The following is a 20,041-nucleotide window of genomic DNA, read 5'->3' as shown; positions in this document are numbered from 1 at the left end:
AGCTTGGACTATCAGCTCGGAGACCATGGCTGCGGTTACCCTTGACGCTGCATCACAGACAGGAGCGCCTGCGATGGTGTACTCAACGATGAACCTGGGTGCACGAATGCCAAAACGTCATTTTTTCGGATGAATCCAGGTTCTGTTTACAGCATCATGATGGTCGCATGCGTGTTTGGCCACATCGCGGTGAACGCACATTGAAAGCGTGTATTCGTCATCGCCACACTGGCGTATCAGCCGGCGTGATGGTATGGGGTGCCAATGGTTACACGTCTTGGTCACCTCTTGTTCGCATTGACGGCACTTTGAACAGTGGACGTGACATTTCAGATGTATTACGACCTATCCTTCACTCGATCCCTGTGATACCCTACATTTCAACAGGATAATGCACGACCGCATGTTGCAGCTCCTGTACGGGCTTTTCCGGATACAGAAAATGATCGACTGCTGCCCTGGCCAGCACATTCTCCAGATCTCTCACCAATTGAAAACGTCTGGTCAGTGGTGGCCGAGCAACTGGCTCGTCACGATACGCCAGTCACTACTCTTGATGAACTGTGGTATCGTGTTGAAGCTTCATGGGCAGCTGTACCTGTACACGCCATCCAAGTCCTGTTTGACTCAATGCCCCGGCGTATCAAGGCCGTTATTACGGCCAGAGGTGGTTGTTCTGGATACTGATTTCTCAGGATCTATGCACCCAAATTGCGCGAAAATGTAATCACATGTCAGTTCTAGTATAATATATTTGTCCAATGAATACCCGTTTAACATCTGCATTTCTTCTTGGTGTAGCAATTTTAATGGCCAGTAGTGTAATTCTTAAGAAAAAAATTAGATACGTTGCACAGTTTCCGAGTTGATGATGACTGAACTTAGCCACTCGGGCCGTTGCGCTCGCAGTTTCGAGCTGCCCACTAGCGACGGTGTCGCCTAAAGTTTTCAAGATTTGGTTTCCTAAAACCGTTATTTCTCATTACAACCTACCCTGAATCAACCTTACAAGCTCTTCGGACTGTTTCTTACCACCCTGTATAATAGACCGTTGTGCTTCGAATCACATAAGATGTGACTTCAGCGCCGACTACGGTGGCAAATATGTGTTAATTAAAAAATTAATAGCAAATAAAACCTGAACTCTTTTATTTTCCTTTTCCTGTCAAATATCAGCTGCTGAAATTTGTGCTCTTACTTAATATTAATATCATATGGTGCCTTGGTTTAATGTCTCCGACGTCGTTCTGAGGGATCTTTCAGTGCATTCCACAACGGAAGATGCCAGAGCCATTGGCGATGAAAGGTCATTGGGATCCAGGAAGAGAGCTTATCTGGTAGAACCACCCTCAGACGGGAGCTCATAGCGTAGAGAGCATAGAGGTAACATGAGATGGCCTGAAAACAGCCAAAAACCGAAAGAAGCGTCTAGTTGAGAAAAAGACCGGTCGCCACCGACAAAGCCACAGTACTGTGATGCCGTTGCTGTAGAACTTTGTACGCAAGTAAATAAGAAAGTAGATGATGAGCTGGTGGTACAGAACGTATGGGGGTGGGGGGGTGGGGGGGGGGGGGGGGGGACGCACACAAGTACGGATTTAGACGCTACAGTTTTGAATCTATGAAAGATGGCCGTGGTCACAACAATACGTTCTCTTAATAAACATGAGTTTTAGAATAGAGTACTAATTGAGGAGCCAAACTTGTCATCCGATTTCGGACCTTAAGCAAAACAGAAATTCCAGTTACCATGGAGACCTCACAAAGAGATCCAAATGAGTCGATAACTACGAATGAAAACCAGGGTGTGTTCTCATCAGTCGACTGCGAAAGTAATATTTCAGCCAAAAAATAATGAATAAATAAATATTTTATAAAAACTGACAACCGACCACTAATTTGATAATATTTTTCCTTAATACATTTTATTGTTTCTTGCCATTACCCGTTTCCAACATTCCATTAATCATAAGTTGGTTTGCACTGTATTTACAGGACGAACGGTTATTCAACCGGTGAATGCTTAAAATTCCATGGTGCTCCACATATGTCTAATGGGTTTGAAAGACTGTATTTCTTTTCGCAGAAAATATTGTACGTTGTTTCTGATTTTTTTTTTTATCAATAATTCCCAGTTAAGAGTGAGTCACCATCTTCATTTATACATTGAACAAACATGATTTTATATTAAAATGACGTGTTCTACATGCACTGATAGCAAGCAAAGATACTACAAAGTAAAGATGTGTGTTGTCGGCATTAGATGTCAGAGATGAGACGAAAGAGATAATAATTTCGATAAACTGCCTGCAATAAAAAACACACAATGCAATGGGCATCAGAAACTACTTAGGCATATTTTAGAGGTATTAGAGCATAGTACTAACAATATTTTCTGATATAACCTCAGCAATACTTAATCTTGAGTTCTTCTAACGAGAACCACTTTGATATTTGTACTGCTTCGAAGTACCAGTAAATGTCGTGCTCGTGACCTTGCTTGATCAGAGTAATCAATTAATCGTCAGCATCAGCGGCTGTCGTCGCACTGGTTCGAACTCTTCTTCAATTTTATTAGCATCTGAGTATATTTTAAGAACAAGTGTCATATTAACACTTTTTCAACCTGTTTTACATGCTCTTCATCCTGCACGTTGAGCAAGAATTAGAAGAAACCAAGGAGAAGTATAGAAATGGAATCAAAGTTCAGAGAGAAGAAATAAAAACCTTGATATCTGCCAATGGTATTGCAAGTCTCACAGAGACGGCGAAGCACTTGGAATAGCAATTGAACGAACTGGATAGCGTCCTGAAAACAGATTATAACATGTAGGTCAACATAAGCAAAACAGGAGTTAAAAATGTAATAGAATTAGTTTAGAAAATGAGATTCTGAACGCAGTAGATGAGTTTTTGGCTACTGGGCAGCAAACTAGCAGATGATGATCGAAGTAGAGAGCACGTAAGATGCAGACTGGCAACAGCGAGAAAAGCATTTCAAAAATATAAATTCGTTAACTTCCAACATAAATTTAATTGATACAAATATTTTCTGAAGATATTTGTCTGGAATGAAGCCTTCTATGATAGGGAAATGAGGAAGATAAGCAATTCAGACAAGATGAGAATATAAGCTTCTGAAATGTGGTGCTACAGAAGAATGCGTAAGATTACATGGGTAGGTCACACAACTAATGAGATGGTAATGAATCTAAATTTGCGGCACAACTTGACCAAAAGAAAGTATCGGTTGATAAACGTCAAGGAATCGTCAATTCGGTAACGAATGGGAGTGTGAGGAGTAAAAATTCTTGTGGAGACTAAGAGTTGAATAAAGTGCTCAGGTTCAAATGGATGCAGTAGTTATCCAGAGATGAAGAGGCTTGTGCAGGATGGACTAGTGTGGAAAGCTGCAGCAAAGCAGTCTCTCCACTTAAAGCCACAACAACACCGACAGGAATAGATATCGCATTGATCAGAAAGTTAACATTTAATTTGTGCATTGTATTTGATAGCTGTTGGTATAATATGAATTTGAATTTCTAGAATCTTTGTTATGTCCACACTGTTTCATAATTTATCTGTCGCTAGTGGATGGATGAGAGGAGCGGTCTATACTCCGTACTCTCCAAGGGATATCCGTTAAAGAGGCTGGCGAATTGGTGCTGTAGAAACAAAATTCCACCACCTTTCAGCACCATGTCACTCTGCCGGCAAAAATGCAATTAGCACAAGAGAAACTGGCCTGCCTCGGCCAGAAACGGACGAGGATTTTCTAGCCTGTTTGCAGAGGTTCAAAGGAATGCCGCGATATTAGCTGGCTGAGGGCTCCCAAAATTAAAATTATTTCGCCTACTTTGAACTCTGGGAAAAGAATGTCTCTCTCTGTACCTACACCTGAATATGGCATTCGAATACGTCTGTACAGTGGTGCATGGTGTTTCTCGCCAATATTAATCCGTTGCTGGCCATTAGTGTGAATGAACAGATTCTGATATATTTTTTAATCTGAGAACGGGTTTCAGTTTGCCAAACTGAACTCTTACATACATATGCACAGGGTTGTTATAATTAAATATTCGCTACTTGAGAGGTATACGATTAAAAACGAATGATCGTGGAGACATTTGTAAGGATCTACGGAAGAGAAATAACGAATAAATCATTGAAATAAACATGTTTTATTTCCCACATGAGAGGGTAATATGTGTTAAATGCCTATCATGTGTACGTCCCAGGTTATAAACGTTGCTCATTTGACAACTATATGCATCCACGACAACATGGAACCGTACTAGTTGTTCGAAGCACTTTTCGAATGGTGGACGACGGAATATTTAGTTGTTGTAACACAGCTCGTGGCCTGGTTGAAGATCGCACATTGCGTCCAGCATTGAAAGCCATGCTAACAGTAGTTTCTTCACAATCTGAGGCGCAATTGGCTGTCGGCCTTTCCCAGTAGCATTTCGCAAATCATCAGTTAATTCGAACATCCGAGTCGTGTTCCTCAATTACAGTGTAGAAAGAGGGCATTTCCCCATTCCTTTAATGCGATGATACTCGCAAACAGCAACAGCGTTATCACTGTTGTTAGGATAAAGGAGCCCTGTCAACCCTTCGTCACCGCACCAGTGGCAAGTCATAACACTAAAACTACCAACAACACAAGTGCTGTATCGCAGTCTGAACAACATTCCCGCAAAGTGGGGTACCGACACGGCAAATAGTCTACACTGGCTCATCCAGCGAAAGTTTAATTATAACCACCCTTTACACTCTGGGGTGAGAAAAGTCATGGGATACGTGCTAATATCGTGACGGACCTCCTTTTGCCCGGCATAGTGCAGAAACTCGAGGTGGCAGGGATTCAGCAAGTCGTTGGAAGTCCCCTGAAGAACTATTCAGCCATACTGCCTCTATAGCTCTCCATAATTGGGAAAGTGTTGCCGCTGCGGGATTTCGTGATCGAACTGACCTCTCGATTTTGCCCCATAAATGTTCGATGCGATCTGGGTGGACAAATTATTCGCTCGAATTATCCAGAATTTTCTCCAAGTAGCCTAAAATAACTATTTCCAGTCAATGATCGGTGCAATTGGACCACAGGACAGTCCACTCCACGTAAACGCAGCTCACACCATTGTGGAGCCACCACCAGCTTGTACAGTGCTTTGTGGACAACTTGAGTCCGTGACTTTGTGGGATTTGCACGACACTCGAACTCTACCATCAGGTCTTACCAACTTAAATTGGAGCTTCATCTGACCAGGCCATGGTTTTCTAGTCGTCCAGGACCAAGCTGATATCGTCAGGAGCCCAGGAGACGCGTTGCGGGCGATATCGTGCTGTTAGCAAACGTACTCGCGTCGATCGTCAACTGCCATAGCCCAACAACGCCAGATTTGGACGCACTGTCCCAACGGATACGTTCGTCGTATTTTCCACATCGGTTTCTGTGGTTATTTCAAGTAGTGTTGCTTGTCTATTAGTACTGACAACTCTACCCAAACGCTGCTCCTCTTCTACATCTACATCTACCTCTACATGGATACTCTGCAAATCATATTTAAGTGCCTGGCAGAGGATTCAACATACCACCTTCACAATTCTCTATTATTCCAATCTCGTATAGCGCGCGGAAAGAATGAACACCTATATCTTTCCGTACGAGCTCTGGTTTCCCTTATTTTATCGTGGTGATCGTTCCGCCTTATGTAGGTCGGTGTCAACAAAATATTTTCGCATTCGGAGGAGAAAGTTGGTGATTGGAATTTCGTGACAAGATTCCGTCGCAACGAAAAACGCCTCTCTTTTAATGATTTCCAGCCCAAATTCTGTATCATTTCTGTGACACTCTTTCCCATATTTCGCGATAATACAAAACTTTCTGCCTTTCTTTGAACTTTTTCGATGTACTCCGTCAGTCCTGTCTGGTAAGGATCCCACGCCGCGCAGCAGTATTCTAAAACAGGACGGACAAGCGTAGTGTAGGCAGTCTCCTTAGTAGGTCTGTTACATTTTCTAAGTGTCCTGCCAATAAAACGCAGCCTTTGGTTAGCCTTCCCTACAACATTTTCTATGTGTTCTTTCCAATTTAAGTTGTTCGTAATTGTAATACCTAGGTATTTAGTTGAATTTACGGCTTTTAGATTAGACTGAATTATCGTGTAACCGAAGTTTAAGGAGTTCCTTTTAGCACTCATGTGGATGACCTCACACTTTTCGTTATTTAGGGTCTTTACGTGAAGGCCGTCGGTCACTGCTTTGTCTGGGGTGAGAGGTAATGAATGAAATCTGATATTCTCGGCACACTGTTGACACTGTCAATCTCGGAATATTGAATTACCTAATGATTTCCGAAATGGAGTGTACCATGAGTCTAGCTCCAACCACCATTCTGCGTTCAAAGTCTGTGAACTCACGTCGTGCAGCGTAATCACGTCAGAAACCTTTGCACGTGGACCACCTGTGTACAATTGACAGATCCGCCAGTGCACTGCCCTTTAATACCTTGTGTACGCGATACTACCGCCATCTGTACACGTGCATATCGCTATGCCATTACTTGTCACCTCAGACAATGTACCTATGTATCAAATTTCACACAAAATATACATTTTTGTAGACAAAATATTCGCTTAAACTGGACATACCGAAACCAAAACTGTTTTGCCTTTGTTACAGTTTTAAAAAAAGAAACATTCAAGTCATTTTCAAGTAATGAATACTTCAACTGGGCAGAAACTCCAAAAAAAATGGTTCAAATGGCTCTGAGCACTAACAGCTGAGGTCATCAGTCCCCTATAACTTAGAACTACTTAAACCTAACTAACCTAAAGACATCACACACATCCATACCCGAGGCAGGATTCGAACCTATGACCGTAGCGGTCGCGCGGTGACAGACTGTAGCACCTAGAACCGCTCGGCCACCCCGGCCGGCGAAGAAACTTCTGCAGGACGTGTAAGGAAATAACCACTTTTATATTCGCATTTAACAGAGATACGTCACATGTGTTTCTCTCCAAGATATCTACACGTTCAATTGTCTAAAGGTGGGCGACTCCTGTGCATCTTCAGTTTTCGGGGCGCAATGAATAACCCATTAGATTTCGGGCGTGCAGTCGCAGAAACCCCATTTGTAGAGCTGATATTTCGGCCGGATTTCTTTCGACCATCTTTCGAGTGAGCCGACAGACTCCGCCGAGATGCTGCCATCAGGCCAGCCAGCGCGTTCCCTGCTGCGGCCGTTGAGATTCAAACGGCGCAGAGGTGGGCGGTCGGCAGCTCGCAGAGGCCACGCACGCCTTCAGCCGAGGCCGTTGCTCTCGCGCCAGCACGCCATTCTCGTTCTGGTCACGCCGCCGTCTGCACAGCATCGGCGAGTTACTCCAGAAAATGGTAATAATGTTCGGAAAGCAGAGGACAATTGCGGAGTGATAACAACTTCAGGTGCCGCTGTCCACGTCAGCTGGGTTATGTGTGGCCCACACGATAACGCTGCGCGACGTAATTGCGTTGCGGTCGGTAGAGAAAATAATGAATCGCGAACGCAACAGTTGTCGTTTTGAAACTGTTCAAATAAGAGTTGTCTGCCTCTCTCTAGCCTGCGAGGCAAGACTACATAAACCTCCTACGTCACTGATGTGAGGCGTTCGCCTACTTCTTGTAGCCATTCACTTTGCGCTAACTCGATGCATTTCGCTAACTCAAGCTTGGATGATTAGTAGTCACAGAAGACTTGTTGACACACACATCTAACATAACATGCGTCTTATAACTGCTACAATCAGACCTAGACATATGTGACCTCTGAGCGTGGTTGATTAATAATGTGCTACCGGCCCTTCAGCCGAGTTGTTATTTCTATTTTCCGCTCAATATTTCAAGAGCGAGCCAGGTGTCTTCTTCAGCTGCTACGAGTTTTGTTATTACACTATGTATACTCGCTGCCTGGAATCCAATCAATGGGAACTGTTGTTTGTCTCACGCCACTATTTGTAGCCGAGTTCGATTCCAGCCCACCACTCCGCCCTTTGATGCTCTTTGGTTCTACAGAGCACGCGTTGATACTCTGAGGCGCATTCCCTCAGCGTTTTCCAACTCTGATGCAGATTAAGGCCGGTGATATTTTAAAAAATTGAATGCCGGACTCCAAGCATTATTTAAATTGAGATATCAATCCCTGTTTATTAGGTTTTATGACAACTTTCTCTCGACAGACTTCTTAATTCTGTTGTCCCATAACCTTGGCGTTTCGCCACGACATTGACCTCATAGTATTTCATTTCATGGTTGTCCTCGAGGCAGTGCGCGGCGACGATCTAGGTCTACGAAAACTGGGTATGTATCGCATTCCATGCGAACGTTGCATGTCTTACGTGCCTATCAGAAGAGCCGATGAGATATGCAAGGAACATCAGCGACGTACCCGAGTAAAACAACCAAGCAGATCAGCTGTAGCCGACTACTGTTTCGAATATAGCCCCAGTGAGACTAGTATCGCGGTGCACAAGTCAAATTTCTGGAACAGCACAATTAATAAGTCTATATAAATAAAGATGTCAGATAACCTAATAAAAAGGGATGGAGGTTTTAGTTTAAATAATGCTTGGGATTCGGCATCCAGTTTATCAAAATTTTGCCGACCATCACATCCATCAGAGTTGGAAAACGCTGAGGGAATTTGCGTTTCACAGAGTATCAGTACGTGCTCTGTAAAACAAAAGAGCACCAAAGGACGCAGTGGACGTCGGGAATGGAACTCGTCTATAAATCGCGGAGTGAGGCGAACGGCAGCTCACAGTCTAGTTGGAGTCCAGGCAGGGAGTACACCCGGAAGCTCACTATTAGACCTACACGTACTTTCTGGGTACCCATACGTAGCAACATACCACTTCCTTCCCTGCGGCAGGTAAGTGCACTTGTACGAGTACAAAAAAAAAAAAAATCCTCACCTCCCTGTTCCAAGTTTCAGTAAAGGAAATTTCGCTTTCGTCACCCACCCCTGGAACCTTCAATGATATTGGTTGGTAACGGCCTTACTACTAATGACTGTTGGAGCCTCTCACTCAGATTCCTGCTACGACGGAACAACTTAAGATGCCATGCATATCGACCAAGCCACCTGGGTGAGATTCCACACAATGTCTGTCGGTTTTTAACCAAACAAGAAACAACACTGGCAGGTGTACCGATTCGCCACACAAATGGAAGAAAATAACTTTTTCATATTTTGACCGTGGCGCTGAAAAGCAACCTGCTCACCGAGTAGTTCGAGGATGTTCTCTGAGAACTTGCCCTGGCGATCCAATAGAGTTCCTGGCGACGACGGGAGGCATCGATAAACCGCATTCGTGGCCCGGATATTAGTTTGTATGTGGAGATAATTTAGTAATTTTAGTGAAGTAACCATACGGTAAATTAATAACAAACCAGTAAAATGGTCTCCCAAATATTTCTAATTGGGAATCCATTTTCTCTCTTTCCAGCTGGAGAAAATTTGGCTGGAAAGAACCGAATCCTGGAACTATCTACCCTTGCTGTCTTCACCGGTAGAAAATTAAAAATCAATAGCACATCTAAGAAAACGCTGTAACCTCAACTCTGTGAGAAATGATTCCCTCTTCGAGAAGGATCGTCGGCTGGATCAGAGTCGCATTAAGCGTTCATCGATCATGTCAGTCTATTGTACAATTACGGAACGCGTAGTTTTCTCACCTATACGGACTTTTTTGGAAAACTAAAATCTCGTACGTAGGAATCAACATGGAATCCGCTGCTGGCAATCTTGTGACGCTGTGTTCGTTCATGAAGTCCAGAGGGCAGTGAATCACAGCGACGAAACTGATGCCGTGTTCCTTTTGGAATGCATTCGATACAATTCTACAACGTAAACTTTTTCTCTTTAGGCCCCCATTCATCTATTTGATTAGATGCAGCGCGCCACGATTTCCTGTCGTGTTCCAGCCTTTTCTTCTCAGACTAGCCCTTGCCACTCAATTCAGCGTCCTCTGTTATATGGGGTGTTAGGAGTATAAGCGCAGATAATTTTGTTGGTGACTGAAGACATTATACTGAACAACATTACATCAGTATTTACGTATTTGCAGATCAATAATTACAGCGATTAAAAGTATATTTTTATTTTTCCCCCTCGGCAGCAAGCAAAATGCTGAAGTGGTGAACATTTGGACGCAAGGCGGTTAGTATATACTGACAAGCACAATCTACTTAGTAGTGTAGTTACGACCGAGGAGAAACCATCGGGTAGTAAATTAAGCGACATATTTGGGGGCAGACTGTTAGACGCAGAGAAAAAAACAACTAACACACTGAAGTGGGTACATGTTACGGTACACATTTTCACTATATCTGTACTTATGTCTCTGCTATCCTGTATATTCGATATTATCCAATCTCTGTGATCCCCTATCGTTTTAACCCTCTACAGTTCATCTCATGTACCAACGAGTTTATTCCCTAATGCCTTAACACATGTCTTACCACCCTATCTCTTCGTCTTGTCAGTTTTTTTCAATGTTCCTCTCCTCGCAGTTTCTGCAGAGAACATCCTCTTTTCTTATCAGCCTGTCCAGTTTTCAATATCCTCTATATCACCACATCTAAAATGCTTAGATTCTCTTCCTGCTCGGTTTTCCCACAGAGCATGATTCACTTCCATACAATGCTGTGCATCAAACATATGATCTCAGACATTTAGTCTTCAGATTAATGCATATGTTAGATACTAGTAGGCTTCTGGCGCACAGGAATGTCCTCTTTGCCTGTGCTATTCTGGTTTTTACAGGCTCCTTGTTTTGTTCGTCATGGACTGCTTTCATTCCAAGGTAGCAGAATTACTTTACTTCGTCTACATCGTGATCCCCAATTTTGATGTTGACTTATCGCTTACCACGTTTCTGCTAACTCATTACTACTTTCGTCTTTTTCCTATTTACCATTATTCCACAGTGTATGCTCATTAGACTGTTCATTCCATTCAACAGATCCTATAATTCCTCCTCGCTGTCACTGAGGATACCAATGTCATCAGTGCATATTATTGCTGATAACCTTTAACTCTGATTTTTAATCTCACTACTAAACCTTCCTCTTATTTCATTCATTGGTTCTCCAGTGTTTGAAACAGTAGGGCCGAAAGTACATCATTCTTGGTCTTCCATTCTGTCAGCTAAATTACAAAAAGCACGGTGCTGTTTCATGTAGTCAGGTCGCAAAGCCACCAAATTTTAATGAACTGTCGGAAGACCTCCTGGATGTCGGCGCTTGGAACACTATCTTTCATTTGACCATAGCACAAGTGAATATAATACATTGCGCATAAATAGGTGGAAACAACATTATTATTGGATTTCATTACCTATGAAAACTCACTTGCAGCAGTGACAACCGTAAAATATTTAGGAGGAACTGTCCTATGTACCTAAAGAGATGCGACTAGATAATATTGCTTATAGGGAAAGCAGTTGCCAGGCTGGAATTCATTAGAGGATTAGAAGAACCCTATGGAATTGTAAGTAACCCACATAAAGAAAGAAAATACTCGTCTGGCCGTATTTTTGAGCACTGTTCTGTCAGGAAGTCTTCATCAGTTATGTTTAATAGAGGAGACAGCAAAGATCAGAAGAAGAGCGGCATATTTCGTCACTCATTGGTGTAACTAAATGCGGGAGCGTTGCGAAGATGCTTAGGAATCTCCTGAAACAGACGCTACAAGAGAGGCGTTCAGTACCACGAAGAGGTCTACTGATGATATTTCGTGAATATACTTTTCAACATGAATATACATTGAAACTTCCTGGCAGATTAAAACTGTGTGCCAGACCGAGACTCGAACTCGGGACCCTTGCCTTTCGCGGGAAAGTGTGGTAGAGCACTGGCCCGTGAAAGGCAAAGGTCCCGAGTTCGAGTCTCGGTCCGGCACACAGTTTTAATCTGCCAGGAAGTTTCATATCAGCGCACACTCCGCTGCAGAGTGAAAATCTCATTCTGGATGAATATACATTGCTTCCTCCCACATATATCTCGCGACATGATTACAACAATAAAAACTATATAAATTAAGGTTCGTATGGTGTACTGCAGTCATTCTTCCTGACCTGCAGTACAGATGTCACTTTGCATTGAATTAATGAGTTCAGAAGAACTAAAAATCTGTTAACATTTATCTTTTTAGTCCTTCAGCCCTGCTGTTATCGTGTCACTGGGTTTTGTCACAACAACAAGCGTTCCCATTGTTTCTAGCTTCCTTTCTCCTACATGCACTTCTCTTCCTGGTGTATCTCCTGTTTTCTAACTTCTATTCACCTACATGCAGTCATCTTCTTGGTGTAGCTCTTGGCTACACCACTAGTTACTACTGTACGTCTCAGTGTCCAGAAAAGTTTCAATTACGTGTGAGTGCCTGAGTACTCGGCGACCGCATAAATCCTCCCCCAAGAGCAAAACTACCGTCAGATTCCGATACATTGTTTGCCAAGAAGGAAATATTCATTGCCTTTGTTTGGGTCGGTTGCGTATTGGATGGAAACCAATCGAATTCCTGCTGCTTGTCTAAATCACAATAAAAAGTGGTAAAAGTTCAGTAATTGAGGTTTTATTTATGCATTTGCATCGCCACTTTCAACACTGAGGAAAAGAAATTGCACTATCATGCCCCATCAACGAAGCATAATTATCAGCAAAAAACTTTACAGAAGTGTATTGTTCCATACATCAGATCCATTGTCGATCTCAGACCTATTCCATCTGAGATCTACAATGGATTAGGTACCAGTGACACAAGAAACTAATTTCGACCAATGGTTAGTTATTCCGCAACCCAGAATTTACTTGCTTTTACCTCTTTTTTGCAGACGCAGAAGCAAATCACGAGCCGATCGAAACCGCTAGGCTGCACTGTTCCGTCTTTAGCTATCCAATCGACTACAGTAACAGGCACGACCAGAGGCGTTCCGCGCTGGGAAAGAAGGCGGGCTTCGTGCTCCAGTGAGCCGCGTCTCCCTGCAAGCTGCGAAGTGCACGCTCCGCTGCTTCACAGAGTGCCGTCCCGCCTCCTGGGGAATCTGCCGGCCACCCACGTCTTTCGAGAGTCGAACCCTCTGCATTTTGGCACTATATCTATTTAGACTTGCCCTTCAAAGCTCGAGACTATTAAAGGTAAATTAATTTAATGTTAGATGCCACACCTAAATTCTATTCCTCGCTTGAAATTAAAATTGTTTCTATTCTTGGAACGATACATTTAATCTTTTATTGTTATCTGAATAGCATTTTACCTCGAAAAGTCTGTCATCTGCGGTCACCATAGACTTTCAGAAACATTTCACATTGTTGTATTTGGCAACCCTGACAGGACATGTATTAGTCATCTTCTATTATGGTTCAGTCCAAAGACACTTGTGGAACTTAGTGTTTTACATCATAGTCTAATATAAATTCGATGTTCAACGGCATTCTTCTAAACTGTGAGCAGAATCTTAAACATTTTCTTTCCAATTAACTGAACTTTTAGTTTTTGTCTTTTCTTAAGGCAATTTTTGATTTAAATGGACATAAAATACAACCTTGTCTCAGTCTTGCTCTGCTCGACGTGTGACGATCTCTTGTGGGAATGTCATTAAGAAGATGCTGGCGTCACTACCCAGTAGATATATCTCTCAAGGACGTAACAGTATCGTTCTACGGTGCTCCATCTCAGAAGCTCGTCACTGGAGCGCCTTGTGTTTATCGAGGATGTCACTGATTTCTTGACAGTAGTCAATTATGTTTATAGTGGAAGTACTGTAGCTCTTGTAGCTGCTTCACAAGCTGAATATAGCGGTGAACGCTTTTCCGATATTTAGGCGGCAAGTTTGTTTCAAATGAGTACAGGTATGCTTAGGGCACCCAACTGTAACGAAAGACTGCAGCAGTATCGCAATACATTCACCTTGCTTCACTTGCCGGGAAATACTGATACTACTCTAACGCAGTAACTAGTTCATATAACCTGTGAAGAGAGTAGCGGCAATTTATCGGTACATATACTGTAAGCCGGAAAGTTTGTGTAGACAATCATTTTTCTCGTTCTTTTGATCCTTTACTTGCCTAGGTGCAGAACTGAACGTTATCTGCCGATTTCTATAAATGGCACCGAACAATTTATGAATTCTGTCGGTACAAACGGGCTGGTCTTGCATACGAAGCAAAATTGAAGCAAATTAGAAGAAATGTGACTTTTTAAGTGAAGATGTAGGTGAGCAGACGTGTTACAGGCATATTTTCCCACATTGGGGTGGAATACTTCCAGGTTATTCAGACCACTTGCCAGAGCCTTCGTATTTATCGCAATATATGAAACTAAATACATTTTTATTCACATACTAGCATACAATCCGTGTAATCAAAACTCAGTCAACTAATTAATAAATAAGATAATATCTTATTGTTAATACTGCACATTAAGAGCAGAACGGCGCTGACAAAATTGTAAGTTCTCTTGCCATGTTGCGACAGCAATGAAAAATGTCTATTCTTTGTCTTCTTTAATTACTTGCTATAGCGATATCATAGGTCATTGGTAATATTGCTGACGAGCTTGTTTATTTAAACGGCGATTTTTTTTTATCTAAGAAGCTCGTAGCTTGACTTTGTGTGATCTCTTCCCTTCATGTTCCATTTTACGGCCAATTAATATACATAATAATTAATCATTTACCAACGATCATGGCAACACATAAGCAAATGTTGGGGTCATGTATCGGTTGTCAGAATCCAGAGCCTATATCAAAAAGGCCATGATCTTGGTTGACACATATTTCCCATTACTTTCTTTCTTTCACTTCAGTGACAAAATATAGTTTACAGTTCCTGTGCATATGGGCACAACAGACGTATGGAACTAATTCATACTACTGTATTTAGCGATGATGAAAGGACATAATGTCGCCTTCTGCTATAGATCAGTCCAAACACTACTACCTAACACTGCAACTTACGCCATTACGTCACAGGAGCTAGATTTTGAAAGAGGAAGTTTCAACATCAGAGTTTATGCTTTAACATTTCTGTTGTTAATTGACAGAAGTTTTATTTATGATTTAGTTATTCAGTGTAATTTCATTGTTATGTGGATTTGAAGTATGACATATTGCAAACACAGTTCAGAGAGTAGATAATCAGATTTCTGAGTACTATGCAAGACAGTCATTCTCTCAGAGACAGCAAAGGACTTGGAAGAGCAGTTGAACGGAATGGACAGTATCTTGAAAGGAGGATATAAGATGAACATCAACAAAACAAAACGAGGATCATGGAATGCAGTCTAATTAAACCAGGTGATGCTGAAGGAATTAGATTAGGAAATGAGACACTTAAAGTTGTAAAGCAGTTTTGCTATTTGGGGAGCAAAATAACTAATGATGGTCGATGTAGAGAGGATATAAAATGTAGACTGGCAATGGGAAGGAAAGCGTTTCTGAAGAAGAGAAATTTGTTAACATCGAGTATAGATTTAAGTGCCAGGAAGTCGTTTGTGAAAGTATTTGTATGGAGTGTGGCCATGTATGGAAGTGAAACATGGACGATAAATAGTTTAGACAAGAAGAGAATAGAAGCTTTCGAAATGTGATGCAACAGAAGAATACTGAAGATTAGATGGGTAGATCACATAACTAATGAGGAGGTATTGAATAGGATTGGGGAGAAGAAAATTTTGTGGGACAACTTGAAGAAGAGATCGGTTGGTAGGACATGTTCTGAGGCATCAAGGGATCACCAATTTAGTATTGGAGGGCAGCGTGGAGGGTAAAAATCGTAGAGAGAGACCAAGAGATGAATAAACTAAGCAGGTTCAGAAGGATGTAGGTTGCAGTAGGTACTGGGAGATGAAGAAGCTTGCACAGGACAGAGTAGCATGGAGAGCTGCATCAAACCAGTCTCAGCACTGAAGATCACAACAACAACAATGCAAGACAGTTTAAGCAGTTTTCTGTGTCCTCAGCTGAACGAAATAATAAAGTTTCACTCATATTGAGCCCTCGTGCTACGGCTTTTGGTAGTCTCTTAGGACTAAGCGACGACATTATCTGAAAGCCACGCGTCTCTGAACTGCTCCACGCAGCTGTTGCCATTCGATTTAGTGCGGCCAGCACACGCGCTGACGCGGCTGCTATGACATTTCGGCTGTTTCGGGGGTAAATTTAATCCCAAGAGTGTAGGCGGCTGCGGCCGCTTCTTAACCTAATCCCCCAAAGAGCCGCGTTCGGTGGCGGCTGGCGACCACTGAGGCGGAAACCTGTTAGGCAAATAGCAGCGGGTCTCGCGGTAGACCAGCCCGGGGCCGTACACGTAGCCTGCCGCGTCCCTGGCAGTGCCGTTCGGCGTTAAGAGCTTCCGAGCGAAACATCACTGCCGGCCGGGGTGGGCGAGCGGTTCTAGGCGCTGCAGTCTGGAAACGCGCGACCGCTACGGTCGCAGGTTCGAATCCTGCCTCGGGCATGGATGTGTGTGATGTCCTTAGCTAAGTTAGGTTAAGGCAGTTCTAAGTTCTAGGGGACTGATGGCCTCAGCAGTTAAGTCCCATTGTGCTCAGAGCCATTTGAACCATTCTGAAACGTCACACGCGCAGGCGCGCTGCAGTAGGAGTGCAGGCTGGCCACTATTCTCTGAGGAGCCTAGTTGTAGGTGGACTGTGCCACGCGTACAGAACGGCAGGACAGCTCGCCTCTGTTGCGTGTTTTCATGGCACTAGTTACCCAAGTAAAGGCAGGTAATACACTATACGTAAAAGAAACAAGATATGGAACAATAAGAATGAAAGACTAAGATCGAAGTGGTCGTATTAACAATTACGTAAGGTATGCAGTCTTTCTCCTCTGCTGCTCAATTTGTACATCAAAGACGCAACGACGGAACCAAAGGAAAAGCTCGGGGGAATGTATATGAATGATGACAGTGAAAGCTAGGAACACCTACTGCACCTCTTCAAGAATTGGTGTGCACACACTATGGATTGAGAGTAAACTGAAAAAAGATTAAAGGTATGACGTTAACTACACTACTGGCCATTAAAATTGTTACACCAAGAAGAAATGCAGATGATAAACGGGTATTCATTGGACAAATATATTATACTAGAACTGACATGTGATTACGTTTCCGCGCAATTTGGGCGCATAGATCCTGAGAAATCAGTACAATAACGGCCTTGATACGCCTGGGCATTGAGTCAAACAGAGCTTGGATGGCGTGTACAGGTACAGCTGCCCATGAAGCTTCGACACCATACCACAGTTCATCAACAGTAGTGACTGGGGATTTGTGACGAGTCAGTTGATCGGCCACCATTGACCATACGTTTTCAATTGGTGAGAGATCTGGAGAATGTGCTGGCCAGGGCAGCAGTCGAACATTTTCTGTATCCAGAAAGGCCCGTACAGGACCTGCAACATGCGGTCGTGCATTATCCTGCTGAAATGTAGGGTTTCGCAGGGATCGAATGAAGGGTAGACTACGGGTCGTAACACATCTGAAATGTAACGTCCACTGTTCAAAGTGCCGTCAATGCGAACAAGAGGTCACCGAGACGTGTAAGCAATGGCACCGCATACCATCACGCGGGGTGATACGCCAGTATGGCGATGACGAATACACGCTTCCAGTGTGCGTTCACCGCGATGTCGCCAAACACGGATGCGACCATCATGATGCTGTAAACAGAACCGGGATTCATCCGAAAAAATGACGTTTTACCACTCATGCACCCAGGTTCATCGTTGAGTACACCATCGCAGGCGCTCCTGTCTGTGATGCAGCGTCAAGGATAACCGCAGCCATGGTCTCCAAGCTGATAGTCCATGCTGCTGCAAACGTCGTCGAACTGTTCGTGCAGATGGTTGTTGTCTTGCAAACGTCCCCATCTGTTGACTCAGGGATTGAGACGTGGCTGCACGCTCCGTTACAGTCATGCGGATAAGATGCCTGTCATCTCGACTGCTAGTGATACGAGGCCGTTGGGATCCAGCACGGCGTTCCGTATTACCCTCCTGAACCCACTGATTCCATATTCTGGTGTTACGTATTACCCTCCTGAACGCACCGATTCTATATTCTGCTAACAGTCTTTGGATCTCGATCAACGCGAGCAACAATGTCGCGATACGATAAACCACAATCGCGATAGGCTACAATCCGACCTTTATCAAAGTCGGAAACGTGATGGTACGCAGCTCTCCTCCTAACACGAGGCATCACAACAACGTTTCACCAGGCAATGCCGATCAGCTGCTGTTTGTGTGTGAGAAATCGGTTGGAAACTTTCCTCATGTCAGCACGTTGTTGGTGTCGCCACCGGCGCCAACCTTTTGTGAATGCTCTGAAAAGCTAATCATTTGCATAGCATAGCATCTTCGTCCTTTCGGTTAAATTTCGCGTCTGTAGCACGTCCTCTTCGTGGTGTAGCAATTTTAATGACCAGTAGTGTACAAACTTACGAACGAAATTGGGGACCACGAAGTAGATGAAGTTAACGGAAGCTGGTAACTTGAATGCAAAACAACGCATAAGACTAACTACACAATTTAACGAAGGACGGTCAGAAGTATGGTCTCATAGTGTAGGTATAGTACAGTGTTATAGGCACACACGACAACAGGCCCGATAATTTTGTAGTCAGATTCGTATTATTATCAACAACATTTAAACAAAGTAACATTACATACAGAATTCAACGTTTTAGTCTCCATCTAAGAGCTATGCCAGAGTATTCTCTTTGTGTTTGCCCCCTACATCATGTATACATGTTTCGTATCTGCTTTACATTATTAAATGACAAGATAGCGCCAGATAGAGCAGCTGAAACTTCTGTCCTGGCCGAATTTGGTTCCTGACGTTCCAGATTTGAATCGGCGCCTATTTGACTTGCAGTAGTCTATTTCCCCTGTCGCTCTGCGGAGGCGGCATGGCGTCCCTTTATCAAACACTAACGGCCGTCCTCTGTGGTGGTTTAGGTGATTGATGACATTGCCTCTATAAAACTGAAAATTCACGTAGATACATCGTCTTTGGAAACCTCAGTACTTGTATAATCTCCGACATGCTATGCCCCATACTTCTTGCACCTATCATCATCAACTTTGCTGCACTCGCTGCGTGCTGCCATCTTCGCTACACACTTGTACGTAATAGACTGCTCAGATTTCATATCTATACTCGCATCATATGTCTTATTTAGCCGCAACAGTCAGTCGTCATACACGATATCGTCAAATGGGAGAACCCTTCTCGTGACGTCAGGCCACTGAGTTTATTTGGCCGATATCAGGTGTATTAACATTCAGATTTTTACATGATGCTATAGTGAACATTCGGACGGATATGGGCTGTTTACAGGGTGTTTCCGCAAGAACGTGCAAAAATTTAACAAGACATAAGGCATGTTCCACTGAACAGTTTGAGGTAGGGTACCTGGGGTCGCAGAAGCCAGCTTAAGGAGATATGGAAGTAAACTTCTCTAGCATTACCGTTCTCCAGCTTATGTATAACTGACATACGTACAAGTTTACACGTATCGTACAGTTTATTCACATGTACATTCTTTATTTCCTGCAAGGAAACAAGGGCTCTTTGCGACTTATCTTCTACCTGGCCGTCTGAATGGCCAACTGTATTTGAGGTTCATGCGCAGAGTTCTAATTGAGTTGTTTGATAACGTACCCTTGGGTGTTCGTGAGAGCATGTGGATGTAACATGACGGTGCACCGACTCACTTCAGTGTGGATGTCCGCGTCCATCTCAGTGCTGTATTTCGTGGTCGCTGGATTGAAAGGGGAAGTCCTCTTACATGGCCTGCGAGATCACGTGACCTGAATCTCGTAATTATTTCTTATTAGGATAACTAAAGTCACTTGTGTATGAGCCCCCAGTGGATATGGAGACGGATATAGATGCCAGAATGGTAACTGCCTGTGATGTGATTCGAAACACTCCAGGGATATTTGTCAGAGTGCGTCAGAATCTTGTTCGCCGAAGTCATGCT

The sequence above is a fragment of the Schistocerca serialis genome, chromosome 4 (genome assembly GCF_023864345.2).
Source record: "Schistocerca serialis cubense isolate TAMUIC-IGC-003099 chromosome 4, iqSchSeri2.2, whole genome shotgun sequence".
Classification (NCBI taxonomy): Eukaryota; Metazoa; Arthropoda; class Insecta; order Orthoptera; family Acrididae; genus Schistocerca; species Schistocerca serialis.
The sequence above is the reverse complement of the archived record's forward strand: the minus strand, read 5'-3'. Positions refer to the sequence as shown.